The sequence below is a fragment of the Biomphalaria glabrata genome, chromosome 6, assembly GCF_947242115.1.
Source record: "Biomphalaria glabrata chromosome 6, xgBioGlab47.1, whole genome shotgun sequence".
NCBI classification, from domain to species: Eukaryota; Metazoa; Mollusca; class Gastropoda; family Planorbidae; genus Biomphalaria; species Biomphalaria glabrata.
Genome location: NC_074716.1, coordinates 25,365,038 through 25,380,981, shown reverse-complemented (window position 1 = coordinate 25,380,981; position 15,944 = coordinate 25,365,038). Strand labels below are relative to the sequence as shown.

The 15,944-nt window shown below is 36.9% G+C and overlaps 1 protein-coding gene across 5 annotated transcripts in view; it reads left to right on the top strand.

The window, feature by feature from the left end:
* LOC106067773 (uncharacterized) overlaps positions 1–15,944 on the top strand; it is a 72,143-nt gene that overhangs the window by 28,268 nt on the left and 27,931 nt on the right. The window lies entirely within an intron of this gene.

Here is a 15,944-nt window from a genome sequence, read left to right as displayed (position 1 = left end):
AAAGATTTCCTTGCAGAAAAGTAAATCAACTTGTTCTTCCAGTCAAAAGTCTGTTTAGTGATTAAACCTGTCCTTAATAATGTTCACGGCCATTTTTACTCATATTTTATTAAGACGCACTAAAAAGTATAAAATAATAAAAATAATTATAATAACTAAACAAAAGCATTGGATGTGAATTTCACTCCTACTAAACACACCCAACGTTGTTTTTTTTTACCTAACAGTGTGCTTTAATGTCTTTTTAAAAATTTAATTTTTACAATTTATTTCTAATTTACTTTCTTAGTTAACTTTTACAGCGAACGCAAACAGCGCTTCTCTCTAAGTATGTTGATGTTATGTGTTTAGGATTGTCTAGCCTAGAGTGTTGTTCAAACTTTATATTTGACGCACCTTAGCCAAAAAAAAAAAAATTTCCCGCCCCACCCTCCTTCTATGCGATGCAATCTTCCCCAGCGGGATACAGTACTGTGCCCCTTCCATCCACTGTAAACTTACAGAATGAGATACAGTACTGTGCCCCTTCCATCCACTGTAAACTTACAGAATGAGATACAGTACTGTGCCCCTTCCATCCACTGTAAACTTACAGAATGAGATACAGTACTGTGTCCCTTCCATCCACTGTAAGCTTACAGAATGAGATACAGTACTGTGCCCCTTCCATCCACTGTAAGCTTACAAAATGAGAGACAGTACTGTGCCCCTTCTATCCACTGTAAACTTACACAATGAGGTACAGTACTGTGCCCCTTCCATCCACTGTAAGTTTACAGAATGAGAGACAGTACTGTGCCCCTTCTATCCACTGTAAACTTACAGAATGAGGTACAGTACTGTGCCCCTTCCATCCAATGTAAGCTTACAGAATGAGAAACAGTACTGTGCCCCTTCCATCCACTGTAAGTTTACAGAATGAGATACAGTACTGTGTCCCGTCGTCATGCGAATTCTGATTTCTGAGCTGCAAAAATGCATTCTCCTGGGATCTAGAGCGTAAAATTAAACCTCACTTAAAAATAGAAGGACATGTCAATTAGGTAATGGAGTCTGACATTGACCAATACTAAAATGTCTTTGATGTACATGTAGCGCTGGTACACCTGTAATGGGCGCCGTGGTCATAAGATCATCTCCAGACTAAGACGATGTTCGACAGTAGGGAAAAATTCAATCGTTCCGACATGAGAAAGTCGAATAGAATCGCGCTATCGGAGACATATTGAAATATCTTCTTAAAAAATAAGGTTTGAGTCAATCTTGTTACAGACGTCTCTCGCGAAAGCAGTAAACATTCTAAAAGGTAGGCCTACTATTTTATTTAGAAGATGAAACGACGGCTTAAATTATTTTAATTTTTGAAACATATGTAATACTCTCATTTTTACTTAATTCATATTTAATATGGATTTATGAATACAATGCAACTACAAAAGGTATTTGTCCCTTGAAATAGAAATTAGCCTCCTTTCTCCTATGTCGGAATGCTGGGGTCACACTTGATAGTTTGAGAAACACTAAGCTAACCTAATGTATTTGAATAGGAGCAAGGGCAAAACAGTCTTGGCCAATTTATCTTTACAATTTACAATTCAAATCCATTTTTCTATGGCATGAACTGGTGAACTTTAAAAAAAAACAAATGGAGAATAGCACGGACGGGGTAGGGGGCGACCAAGTGTATCCCAGAAATAATGTCTCAATGTAAAAATTATGTGTACAAACTGTAAGCTTTTTTTTTTAAGGTGTTGCTTGATAAATTATCATATCAAGCTTCGACAATAAGAAAGGTAATGTAAGAGATAATACCTCTGACTAACACCCAAATCTGTATCAGTCTAAAAGTGTTGAGTCCTTACTTAGACATAAACAAGAATATGCACACACCAAAACTAATTGTAACTGTATAGATTTATAAATAGTTACAAGAGTACAAATTCCTCCTCCTCACACAATGTACTAGACCGAGCACTACGTGATTCGTAGATCCGAGTCTAGACCTTCCTAGGATTTAATTAACTGTCTTAAGCTCTGTGTCTTATTCTAAGATTTCATTTGACACTGTTTTTTCCGACCTCCCGTAGTCTCCGTATTTGGCATAAACAACAGCTAAAAACTATATCGCACTACTTCCGTCAGATCCTGGCCTATGAAGATCTATGTTTCACATGTACTGTAGATTTGTTTTTGTATCTATTTGTAAACTGTGCACTTTATCTCGTGTCCTTGTCTTATCAACATGAATAACTCCAATAGTAAATTAGGCCCAACCCTAGTCTTCTTGTTCAAATGTTTTTTGTTTTAAATAACTTTTACGATCTTGACGACAACAAGTTTGCAGCGACACACCTCTGCTTGGCTTATTTAACCTGGTAGTGATTTGGAGAAGGATAGTCGGTTATGAGTTTTGCTATTTGAACCTGTACAGACGATTTCGGGGGTTTGATTCACACCCCTGCCATTCACTGCAGCTTCCAAAGCGGGAAGTACAAGCTCCTTCTTAGTTTTACAATTTTAATTGTGCAGTGGACGACTTGGTAGAAAATTTCATCTGGCTTTGTCAGGTACACTTTTGCCTTAAATAACGTAAAGTTTATTCATCATTAAACATTGAACTGATGTTACTTACATAGGTCCTCCCGCGCCGTTCGGCGCATTGGGCAGCAAGCTGTCTCCATAAAGATCTGTCACTGGCAATGTTTGAACCCACCTGGTGTCCACTGCTCTGAGGTCCTCCGTGAAAATGTCCGGAGTTATTCGAGGACGTCTCGGTTTTCTTTTCTTGTACTGGCCTCCAGTTCTTACCAGCTGTTTAATAAATGAATGTTCAGGGAAATAGTGCGCACTGTCTTCTCAGTCTAGATCTAAATGTTTATCATTGGAATATTAAAAGCTGTACTAGATCTAGACATTCGCTTAACTAGGAGTCTTTCTCGGGGAGAAGGGGGCGGGGTAAAAAATGTTTTTGAATGTAACATTCATTAATTTTGAATAGAAAAACAATCGTTCAATAAGTTACATAAAGGAGGTGTTGTTGTTTTTAAAACGTATTTGTAATTGTGTTTATCTTGTTATCTTTTAGAAACAAAACAGACTTGCATTTGTTGCTATATCTAGCTTCCTTTATACGAATACTAAGAACGGGTTTCAGTCTAGTTCGTTAATCTGGCTGAGCAGAGTGGGTCTAGTTGGGTGTTGTAGAACTAGCTAGCCTACACGTCGCTCTCGTATTCTGTACTTAACAATAGGCATATTAATTCTGTCTGGGTCTATGACCTGCTCTAGTGTCACGACATATTCTTAGCATTGTCGCTTTAAATGTATTGTATACAGCTCAGAGGCTTGGACAGTGTTTTCATTGGTGGACAACGTGCAACATTGTACATTTTGGAAGCCGGTTCTCTGACATTTGTAGTACCCTAATGACCATAGCTCATTACTATTTAATACTTGACTACAAGAGACAGTAGGGAATGTGGTTAGAAGACCGGGGGGGGGGGGGGGCGAGCGATGAGCACATGGATGACTCTTTGAAGATGTCGTTTTTAATACTTTTTAAGATGTGGCATTTAAGATGTCGCTTTTAAAATGTCGTTTTGAAATCCTAGTGTTTATTCGACAAAAATCTACTTTAAGTCCACCTCGCTCTAAACTCTAAAAGATGTACTCGGCACAACCATCAGATGATCTTAAAGGGGTCTTTATTATGTAGATTGAGACATCATGTATTTCGTATTTGTTTCTTTTGGTTTAAAAAAAAAAAACTTTTCACCAACCACTAGTCTGGCAGATCGAGCCAACTTGACTACTGTGGCTAACCACCGGAAGACAAAACTAATCGACAAATTGATTCCCGCCCTTGCTATTTGTCAACAAACGGTAGAATTAGACGCTTGAATATAGGGCATAGAAAACTCATCGATCTCCTTCCCTTGACTTTCTGAATGGTTTGTCTAAGAAATAGCGAGGATTAGCTAGTGACAGTTTTGAACTTGTAACAAAACATTCAACGACCCAATCTAATGAGTCTGACGAAAACTTAACTAATTAGTTTGACGAAAACCTAACTATTGAGTCAAGCAATGTATAAGCTAATTTTAAAAAAAATTCTAGACATATGGTTGTGCGGGCTACACAATATGTAGGCCGCAGAAACATGCATACTTGACATCATCCGCCCCTTAGACTCTTGAAGGAAACTCAGCTGTTGAAAGCGCAAACAAACTGCATGGCTTCCACCCCCTAGGTTTAGGCAACGAAATTATCACAACTCTGCTAAGGTGACCTGGGGGGGGGGGGGAGAAGCCGTTTACCAAAGCTTTTAAAGAACATGTGGCCAGCATTAGAATCGATAGCACCTCCTTTTTCTTTATTTCTTTACTATTCTTAGGTACCAATTAGAACACAATCTGTGCATGGGCCGTCGTTTTTTTTTTCTCACTCGCACTTACTAAATTTTAATGCAATCAATTGTTCGGTATACAAAGTTCCCCTCTGTGCCAAGGTTCCTCTGTGACAAAGTTCCTCGGTGGCCAAACAATGAAAATTTATTGTGATGGCGCCCGTAACTAAATGTAATCTACCCAACTAGATTATTAAAATCTCAAATTGAAATGCTTACACCATTACTTCGATATTTTGTGATATATAAATATTGTTAATTAAGAATGAATGTCACCCCACTGCTGGAGTTGTTGACATTTCTATGACAGCCGCCATACGTCATCTGTCGCTAGTTCGGGTATTAACTCTGCGCAGATTAACTTTGTTTGTTGTCCCCCTTGCTATGGATTGCTTGAATATAGACTGACACAATTCTGGCTTCTGGGTCGTCTGGAAATTAAGACCTGCTAAAGAATTCCGGAAATTGTGTGTGTGTGTGTGTGTTGGGTTCTCCATAGAACTGGTCTAGTCTTTGTAAATCTAAAACCTGGTAATCCTAAATTGTTGCTGCGAGTAGATTGTCGCTATATAGTTTCTATTGAATTAGTATTAGTTATTTTATGTCTGCAATCCTCACATGCATGTGGTTATGTGGTTGGCACATTGGGAATATCAACATTATGATCTTAGTTCGTGGCATGTCGACAAGAAGACACGATAAGAGGAGGGGTGGGGAGGAGTTCTCAAGAGAACTCGGTACATTCTTAGCCTGAAACATCTTTATAAGATCGTCACGTCTTGTTGTGAGACACTACAGATATCTATGTATTCATTGAACATAGTTTGCGTGAAAAGTATACAATTTATCTGTTTAAGTCTCGAAGAACGTATAACCCATTCCTGCGCCTGCTTAGCCATCCTTCATTTTGTAATTGCAAAACAATCACCACCCTCTCTCTTTCTTTCATTTATCTATTGTTACGTTTTCATATTGGATGAGACTCTTTAGACATGTAAACGACAAATCACAGTTTATAAATACTTTAATCTTTATTAATACTCAAAACACTTTCTTGTTCATCTTCCTCCATTTCGGTTCCTCTTTCCTTTCAACACGCAATCGCACCATTTCACATTCACACTAAGATGCGCACGTAACACCCCCCCTGTTTAACAAGTTCGATGCACATCGAACGTCCAAAATACAAATCACTGAATATATTATCAGACTATTCCAAGTTAAAAAAAATCGGTAACATATAAAACCATAATGTAATAACTAAACAAAATCAAACACAATGTCATGTTAATACCAATACAATTCCAACATGGAATAACAATTATATTCATCACAATAATAACTGTTATTATGAGCAATTGAAACCACTTCTGTTAACATATATCTATAAGTAATCATATTTCTATTAATACACCTCCCCACTCATAATTGTATGCCTGTACAAAACACCATCATTCCAGTCGCAATCAAATAGTTAACAAACAAAGTCTCTCTTGCTCCATGCATATTGTAACAACAATATTCAATTCATTACACATATTTATTCATTGTAGAATAGAACAATAATTACTGTCCATCCTTCCTACCTTTTCTAATCATATCTATATAATTCTAACATTATTGACATGCCATCCTTTCCGCTTCCCTTCTTTGCAATGATGTCCCATTGTGATCCTACTACCTAATGATCTAGCTGTACTGTTTTCTAGGCTGCTAATATCCCTCTCTTTTCTCGTATACGCCTCTTCACTATTGTACCTTGAATCCTTAATTCTAATTAACTGTTGACACTGTCTTCTAATATGCCCCCTTCTCCCACAATTAAAGCATAAGATGTATGGACTTGTACGTCTATATATGGGTTTAAATCGCTTTCCCTGTACCACTGATTGCCTTACTTTACTTTGATTTGGACCCATTCCTATTGCATTGCTTTCTACCTTATCTGTTAATTCTTTCTTCTCGTGCTCTCTGCTACCCATGTCATCTGATGTATGATATCTTATGTCTTCTTCCACATCCCCATTTCTACCTCGCGTAGACTTTATCCCATAATATTTCTTCCAATTCTCAATCTCCCTTACTGAACATATTTTCACCCCATGAATATTCCCAATAATTAAATCTATCTCACCCTGATCTACAACACAAGCTTCCACTGTCCCCTTAACATACGGTGTGTCTATACTAACTTTAGCAATCGGTAATTGTACAATGTTCCCATTAAACATAACACACTTCCTAGATTCGCCTGTATATTCATGGTCTTCCACTAAATTCTTATTCACTCCAATAATAGTGCTCCCAGTATCCCTGATGGTCTTGGCTGCCTTGTTCCCTACGAATGTCTGAAAAATCTCCAATGTTCCAGTATCAGATGACAATGATAAGCCTTGCTCTATTCTACCTTTCTCCCAGTCCTTTCTTTCCTGTCTGTTTCCTTGATATCTTCCGTTGTGGCTATCATTTTGTCTTTCATATGTACCACTTCTATACTGTCTATCCTGTGTCTCCCTTGTTCTGTGAGAGTTATTCTGTGTCTCACATGTTCTGTTAAAGGCAACTATTTCTTCTATATCACTGCCTTTAGATAATTTCTTCTCGGGATGAGCCACTTTATAAGCCCTTATCAGTCTTACTATTTCTTCTATGGATTTCGGTTTCCTCTCCAACAGAAATATTTTTAATTCCTTCTGACACTCGTACATCACTTTGTCCAGCATGAGAAATGTCTTAAGACTGTCAAAGGTTTTTTCTACCTCAGCGGTTTCTATCCAGTTATCGAAATGGCTGCTCATTTTGTCCAAGAAGGTCTGCGGGTCATCCTCTGGTTCTATCTCACAATTAACAAACTGTTGGCGATAGAAAGCTTCTGTTTTCCCGAAAGTTCGAAGTAGTTGTTCTTTCACAATGCTGTAGTTACTCTGGTTCATACATATTTTTGAAGGCACCTCCGCTGTAAATGATCTCGACAATAAGAATGTCCATTTGTCTTCAGGGTACTCCAGTTCTCTCATTTCTATTTCGAACTTCTTCAAAAAAATGTCTATGTCCATTTTGTCTTCGTTGAATATCAAACCTTTATATTTTGCTAGTTTGTTCCCTGTAGTTTCCCCTTTTCTTTTATCACTCTCTTTTTCTTGGGTTGTTTTTAACTTTTTCTCGGCCGTCTCTTTTTCGAACGCCAATCTCTCTCTTTCAATGGCAACTAATTCGTTTTTCTTCTCCCTTTCAATGGCTATCTTTTCTCTTTCTCTTTTGTCCTCCTTGTCTAATCTTTCCTTTTCTTTTTCTCTTTCTCTTTTGTCCTCCATGTCTAATCTCTCCTTTTCTTTTTCTCTTTCCATTGCTAATCTCTCCTTTTCTTTTTCTCTTTCCATTGCTAATCTCTCCCTCTCCATCAACCTTTCTTGTACGTACTTTCTTAGTTCTGCCCCTTCAAGCTCCAACAACCTTCCCTCTTCCTTCAACGCTGCTACCTCAGCCTTGTCCGCCATAGTCGATTACTAATAATATTGAATCGAATGTTCTCCTGTCTCTAGATCTAGACTTTACTATCTCTACTGTCTGCTGACAGGAGATCCCCTGTATATAGAGGGATACGTGGGTTTTACCTTTGCGTTGGGCGCCACTTGTTACGTTTTCATATTGGATGAGACTCTTTAGACATGTAAACGACAAATCACAGTTTATAAATACTTTAATCTTTATTAATACTCAAAACACTTTCTTGTTCATCTTCCTCCATTTCGGTTCCTCTTTCCTTTCAACACGCAATCGCACCATTTCACATTCACACTAAGATGCGCACGTAACATCTATATTATAAAGTAGAAAGTAAGGTGTATGTATGTATGTATGTGTGTATGTGTGTATGTGTGTATGTGTGTGTGTGTGTGTGTGTGTGTGTGTGTGTATGTGTGTGTGTGTGTGTGTGTGTGTGTGTGTGTGCGCGTGCGCGTGCGCGTGCGTGTGCGTGTGTGTGTGTGTGTGTGTGTGTGTGTGTGTGTGTGTGTGTTAGGAATAAAAATAAAAACCGTTTGACCAATCTTGATAAAACTTGTCTGTGCGAAGAGAAGTTATATCATCTTAGAGTTGAATTAGAGTTTTAGCCCTAGGAATGGAACATTACAGTATTGTCTAATGAAAGAATGTTCGTCAGGAAATCTGTAGTCACAGATATAAGGAACTAATTAATGTAAAAAATGTTTTTGAAACACAAATTTGAAGGTTAATTATATTATATAATGAAATCAATGGACCTTCTTTTGTATTAACATGTGTCAAAGTAAAAAACTATATGTGCAAAGTACTGCAAAGTGTAGTTCTTAAAATTAGATCTAGATCTAAATCCTTTCGATCTTTCCTCATGCCAACATTGTAAACAAAGCCTAGACCCATATAATACTATGCTTTAATAGAGTCGGTCAACTTTTTTTTTTTAGGGTCTTTAGTTTGTTTTAGGGCTACAATACATACACTACGGTCTAAGTTAGTACCCAAGGAACATTTCTGCCAAGTTTTATCAAGATTGGTCAAGCGGTCTTTATTTCTATTCCTTACATACATACATACATACATACGCCTCACATTCTACTTTATAAAGTATATATATATCATGGGCGTAGCCAGGATTTTTTTTCGGGGGGGGGGGGGGTTGGGGGGGATTTCCCCCCCCCCCCCCCCCGCGCGAAAAAAAAAATTTATATGTAGGCCTATGTATGTGTGTGTATAATCTTTATTACATTCTGACCCATCATTCTTTCGGGAGACGCTTATTGTGCTCTAGAATAGGTTCTTCCTGGAGTTAGTGGGAAAATTGTAGACTCCCCGCCATTGCTAGCAAGGGAGTCTGGGGGAGTGCTAGGAGCCGCCAACCACTATTTCTGATATTGAAAGCCAATAAAATGCATATTCTGAGGTATCTACAGTGCATTTTCCTGCTATTAAAAAGTTTTATTTCAAAAATCTAATGTGCTATTCTTACTGACTTAGACCCTCCCGCGTCGTTCGGCGCATTTGCCGTCAAGCTGTTTCCACAAAAATCTGTCACTGGTAATGTCTGAAGCCTCTTCCTACCTGCTCAGAGGACCTCCATGAATGTGTGGCGCCAAGTTGTACTAGGATGTCATCGCAACTCTTCTTATGCCTAATTCATTTTATCGGAGAACATGTCCCGCAAACTTCACGCGACTCTCTGTCACAACTTACTAAGGGGTCGACTCCCATTTCGGCATAGGATTTCCTTGATTTACACCCGATCTCTATAACTGATTCCTAAAATCTGTCTTAGCCATCTTTGATAAGCCTTATTTAGTGTTTTTCAAACTATTCACTGCACTTTATTAATTGAGCCCCACCACTCGTAGAAATGTGTAACCTCTCTTGAATACGCTCTTGGAATTAAGTGACTGTAGTTTGCTTTAGATTTTATATCGAAAAGTGAAGTTTTATCGTCAAAATCATCTGTTGGGGGTTTTAAACTAAAAAATCTCTGGAGTTGTTTTTTTTTTTTAATTCAAAACCCCATTTAGCTACGGTCATAGAATTTAGTAACTGTAGTTTGCCTTAGAATAATATTGAAGATAGAGGTTTTCCACCTCAAAACGCTCTGTAGGGGGATTTTAAACTCAAAACCATCTGGAGGGGTTTTAAACTTTAAAAAAAAGCTATCTGTAGGAGAGGGATTTAAACTCAAAACCCCCAATTGTCTTGGCTATTCTTAAATAATTTTAGTGTGTAATTTGTTTTGTTTTTTATATTGAAGAGGTATTTTTTAGCATCAAACCACTGTGAAGGGGGGTTTAAACTCAAAACTCCTTTTGGCAACGCTCATAGCATTTTGAGTGTGTAATTTGCTTTTTTCTTACTTTGAAGATGTATTTTTTAGCTTCAAACCCCGCTGGCGTGGGGTTTAAACTCAAAACCACTTTGGCTACGCTCATAGATTTCTGAGTGTGTAATTTTATTTTTTATATTGAAGAGCTATTTTTAGCTTCAAACTTCACTGGAGGGGAGTTTAAACTCAAAACCCCTTTGAATACACTCATAATATGCTTTGTTTTTAATATTTAAGAGGTATTTTTTACCTTCAAACCCCACTAAAGGGGGGTTTAAACTCAAAACTGAGTCAAAACCCATTTAGCTACGCTCATAACATTTTGAGTGCGTAATTTGCGTTTTTTGAAGAGGTATTTTTTAGCTTCAAACCCTACTGAAGAGGGGTCGGGGGTTAACTCAAAACCCCTTTGGCTACGCTCATAGAATTTTGAGTGTGTAATTTTCTTTTTTTATATTGAAGAGGGGGTTTATCGGAAATTTTGGAAGGGGTTTAAAAATCAAAATCTTCCTTAACTGTGCTCGTGAAATTTGAGTGATTGTCGTTTGCATTTTTTTTGTGTTATAGAACAGGGGAATTTAACTGCGAACCCCCCTTGTAGGGGGGTTTAAACTCAAAAACCCCCTGGTAGGGGTTTTAAACTCAAAAACCCCTGGTAGGGGGTTTTAAACTCAAAACCTCCTTTGCTGTGCTGGGGCAAGAGATAGTTTAGTATTAAAATCTCACCTAAAATAAACAAAATCAAAGCAAAAAATCAGTCACTAAATTCCGATTCCCCCCCCCCACCCGCCAAACTACCCCCCCGCTACGCCCATGATATATATATATATATATATATATATATATATATATATATATATATATATATATATATATATATATATATACCCTCACTCACTCATTTACTATTTCTCCCACTTGCCGTAGACGAAAAAAAAAAATACACCTGTTATCACATACCTTTGGTCTACGACAACTAATATATTTTCATGAAAGAGACCGCAGCGGTTAAATTTGCCAAAAACGATTTTGTATTCGCAATTTCGAGCCAATATGTTGTTTGGGAAGCAGGCATATTTAAAAGTATAATATTATTCTTCTGTTTGGGTTAACCCTACTTAAAAGTTGACACAGAATTTATGAATTCGATCCTGATACAGTTAAGATGATTTTGAAACTTGACTAAAAAATAGATGGTGTTTGAAAACATCAGAGAACCTTTCAAATAATTCGATAAATTTTCTTTTCCCAATATAGTTTGTCTCTCTGACCTAGTCACTCTTTACTATTGACCTATTTTTGTACAATTCAACCTCTGTTTTACGATCGCTTGAAAAGTTCATAAACTGTCTTTAACCGAGGAAAAAAAAAAAAGCAACACCTCAATGTATGTATAAAATTGTATAACACTCGTTTCTGCCGTGTCTTTCTTCTGGTACAGACTGAGCCATTCCAACAGACTTTTCAAGGTACTGATTCTAATTAGTCTCTCAGCACTGATTCATTGGAGTGTGTCTGAGAAACAAGTCCTTGCAAAACCGAAGCAAGCAAGCCGCCCTTGTTTAGATTGCCTGGTTCGGAAATGTTAAATTTACATAACAGTAAAATAGAAAATTTTAAAAAATGAGGTCACGTGATTTGCTCCAGCTATTGGTTGTAAAAAAAAAATATAAACAGGAATATGCGCCGCTTATTTCTAGGCACGTTTAAGAAATAATGAAAGCTTTGAGAACTTGTTCAATTAACACAGACCTCTTTAATACGAAGAAGTTTTAGTATCGCGAAAGAAGTTTGTTACATTGCGCTGCTTAATAAATTGATCAAAACGTGCAGAATCCCAACTTTATGTACATCCACCTACAGTCACAATAAGGTATACAAGTTAAAAGATGAATTTAGAATTTCTGTTCTAAACTGTTTCATCGATTGATAACAACTTGATCTATTTAAATTGTGTCCCTTCTTGGATCACGACACAAAAGTTCACCCCCCCCCCCCCCAAAAAAAAAAAAAAAAAAAAACCCTAAGATCTTATGTCTGTCGCAATCCTGTGAAAATCCTGCCACTAAACTACAACTTTTAGGCGCCGCCGTTTTGCGCCGGACAATTTAGCGCTAAATGTTTTAGACACATCATATGTTCATTATTTTATTATATCTTTAAAAGAATGTTTTGTATTTGTGTTTTTTTTTAATGTGAAGAACAACAGTTAATTTTGCACATTATTTTTAGTGGCCCCCGAAAGGGTCGGGGGGGGGGGGGGAGAAGCCGCTATTAGTTTTGTGTGGTCTGTCCGTCTGTCCGTCCCGTTTAGATCTCGTAAACTAGAAAAGATATGGAAAACCCCACATCATATTTTAATTTTCTCAAAGTTGTGATGCAACGGCTACCTTTTTTTTTTCTTTTCTGAAAGCGAAAAAATTAATTTTTGAAATCAACTATGCCAGCAGTTTTTTTCATAACAATGCACCACTTTTACAACTATTTACTAATAATAGTAAAAAACACGAGAGCATTTATGCAAACGATTTTGGCGAAAAATTATTTTCTTTTAAATTGTATTTTTAAATTAAGTATTTTCTGTCATACTAACAACCTACATTTACAAAAAAAAAATGTTCACTTTTTGTTTTCAAAGAGAAACAATCTATTTAGCATATAAGTGGAATATAATTTAAAACCACAATTAATAAGTAGTGTTTCATAAACACAAGAGGTGTACTATGACAACAAATATGCATTTCATTGTTAGGCTGAATGAGAGATGAAACCTTTACAAAACAATTAGATCAATTAGATGATCATTCAATAACATCAGTTAGGCCAATTTCACATTTAACTATATCTTCATAACTATTAGTTCATTGAACATATAAGACAAAAACAATGTAGTAATAATAATAACATTAATAAATCTCCGTATCCTGTGGTATCAAGTCGTTAGTCGAACTAACAATACAACATTATCGGTAACACTTTGAACACCAGCACGTCTCTGCTTTTTGTATCTTTTTATAGTTGTTGATAGTTTGTAGTTCATAGTTTCTGATATTCTTTCTGAAAATACCTTCCATTTTTAGCTGCTTGAGCGGACCACTTCGGAGGCCAATTTTGAGTTTGTATTTCCTCACAAACTGTCTTTGTAACCTAGTTTAGGATTTAAATTTGTTGTGTAATTATTGTTATATATCTTTTGAGGAATATTTATTTTATTTTTTTTTTCAATTAAATGTCATTGTTTTAGGTTGGAGTCATAGCGCGTGGTATTTAGGATATGTATTCGTGAAACAGTCAAAACCTTTATCAAAAGTTTTTTGTTATTTTTTTTTTGGGGGGGGGGGGGGATAAAGGGGTAGGTAGATTGTATACATGTGGTAGTCTTGTATTATATAATTATTATATGCTGTTGTAAAGGAAAAATTTTTTATCAAAAGGTTTTTAATTACATCAAAACTTCTAGCACCAAAACGTCCAGCACCAAATCAAAAACAAACACCAAAAGGTCGCATAGCTTACTACAAGTCTGCATTCCATGTCCTCCAGATGATCATGTGTAATCTCTTTTAGAATCAGTTTTGTGTTTGTGTGCTCTTTATTCATAGAAGTATTGTATACCCAGCACTTAAAGAGCGTACATAGTCGCATTATAAAATGGTGCCGTTTTCCCAAGTACTAGAGCAAACATTGAGGGAGAGAAAGAGGGAGATTTTTTTTTTTTTTTTTTTGCAAGACATGCTTGATTTCTACCATTCATGCAGTGCAGTCTGCAATCGTCAGCTGATTGAAAGTCTATCTATAGCCTTAAGTAGTCACTATCATACAAGGCCTTTCATTTTATCCAGTTTTAACTAGAATTGTACTTTCGTACCCCCCCCCCCCTTTGTGTTTTCTGTTTCTAACATGTAGGGCTGTTAGTTTATCTAGGTGCTGACACTTGTTTCAGTAGACGCAATGCTCTGCTAGTTGCGGACTTAATAACTGTAATAACCTTCTGACGTCTTGACTTTCATTATTGAGCATGTCATAAACACATCAAGGTTTATCGTGCCACCAGCATTTTATAATGTGCACTTCAAGCAGTTTCCAATTCTAGATAGTAACTAGGCCTAGATCTGCAGTCTTACACCATGGGCCAATGCACACAAATTAGCGTCCAAGGTCCATCCCTACCCCTCACTTTTTAATAATTTGTATTCATTAAGTAATTGACTAGTTTCAACTAGTTTAAACGTTTGATATCTCTTATGAATATATAGTATTAAACACAAACACATGGCCGCCCGCAAGTTCCGAACCCTCCATTTTTCCTGAAGTCGTCAATCGTTCAGAGTCACATTTCTTCTTTAGCGCAGTTTGTCCTTGATAACAAAAGAAACTTCCAGAGTTTTACTGAAGTCAACAGACGTTGTTATTTTTAGTTCAATGCAATCCATATGCAGCAGCATTTACCACACATTTACAGCATCGAAAGTACCTTCTTTCTTAAGAGAATACAACAACAACTTTTCTTCACAGAAATTAGTCACTCTGATGAGCGCCACAGAATTCAATTTCTAAGTGCTTCCTCATGTGCCAAAAAATAATGTTATTTGCATGTTGGCAAAAGTGGGTCTTTCAATATAAGGAAAATCCGATGATACCATCGCCTGCATCGTGCTGCTACCTGTAATGTCATGACTACAAAGTCTTTTTGTATTTAAGAATAAAAGAAATGTTTTTTACATTCACTATTTTAAAAACAAGATGAGAGTCTTGTATAGTAATACTACTTTTGTAGGTCTACGCAATATAAACTTACATTAGAATAGTTAAGAGTTTTGTCTTTTGTAACACACACATACATAGGGGACGCACACCACATTTAGAAAAACGCTGCTAAAATGCTTGTGGAAGAAAGTAAAGGCGGTCATAGTGACCACTCCATTGGGTCAACTTAATACTCAATAGGAACTATCAGTTCAACATTGGGGTCTTACTACTTCTTATATACGCTGACACACTCCATAACAATATTAACATTGAGATCAGGATCTAGTGACCTACTTACAGTATCACGACCTTGCCTAAATAATGTGCACGCGATTTATAAGGTTCCTAATTATTCATGTGGCTCTCCCCCCCCCCCCCCCCTTCCCCAGGCGATCTCTCATGGTATCTCCAGCTTTATAGATCAAGTTTGTTCATTGAATTTGCTTTCATCGTTAGTACTGCTATGAAAAAAAGAGTCTTACGAGACATTGAGCTAGGGACCTTAACTCAATACATGTAGCAGAGTATCGAGTGACCTTTTGAGATCCATATTCTATACAACCGAAGTGCCCATTGACCTGTTAGCTTTAAAGCATAACTAGTTTCTGTCTGACACTGACTAGACATTTTGACACGTACGACATGCCACTTTTTGGACTTCCTCTCCCCCCCCCCCTGCTTTTGAAAGTTGTTGCTTTCTAGTAATTTATGGAAGTGAAAGCGATTCCATTTGTTCTTCGCTGGCCTGTAATGTAGTCTATAGAATCCTGGGAGGTCTGTGCTATATACATCTCAATGGATTAATCTGTATGTTCTACTTGTAATATTTCTGTGGAGATTTGAGCGTCCTTTTTGTCTTTTGTATATTTTTGAAGGTCCGTGTTACATTTGTCTTTGTAGATCTTAGTAGATGTGCTAACAACGTATCTGTATATCTGTGGAGTTCTGGTT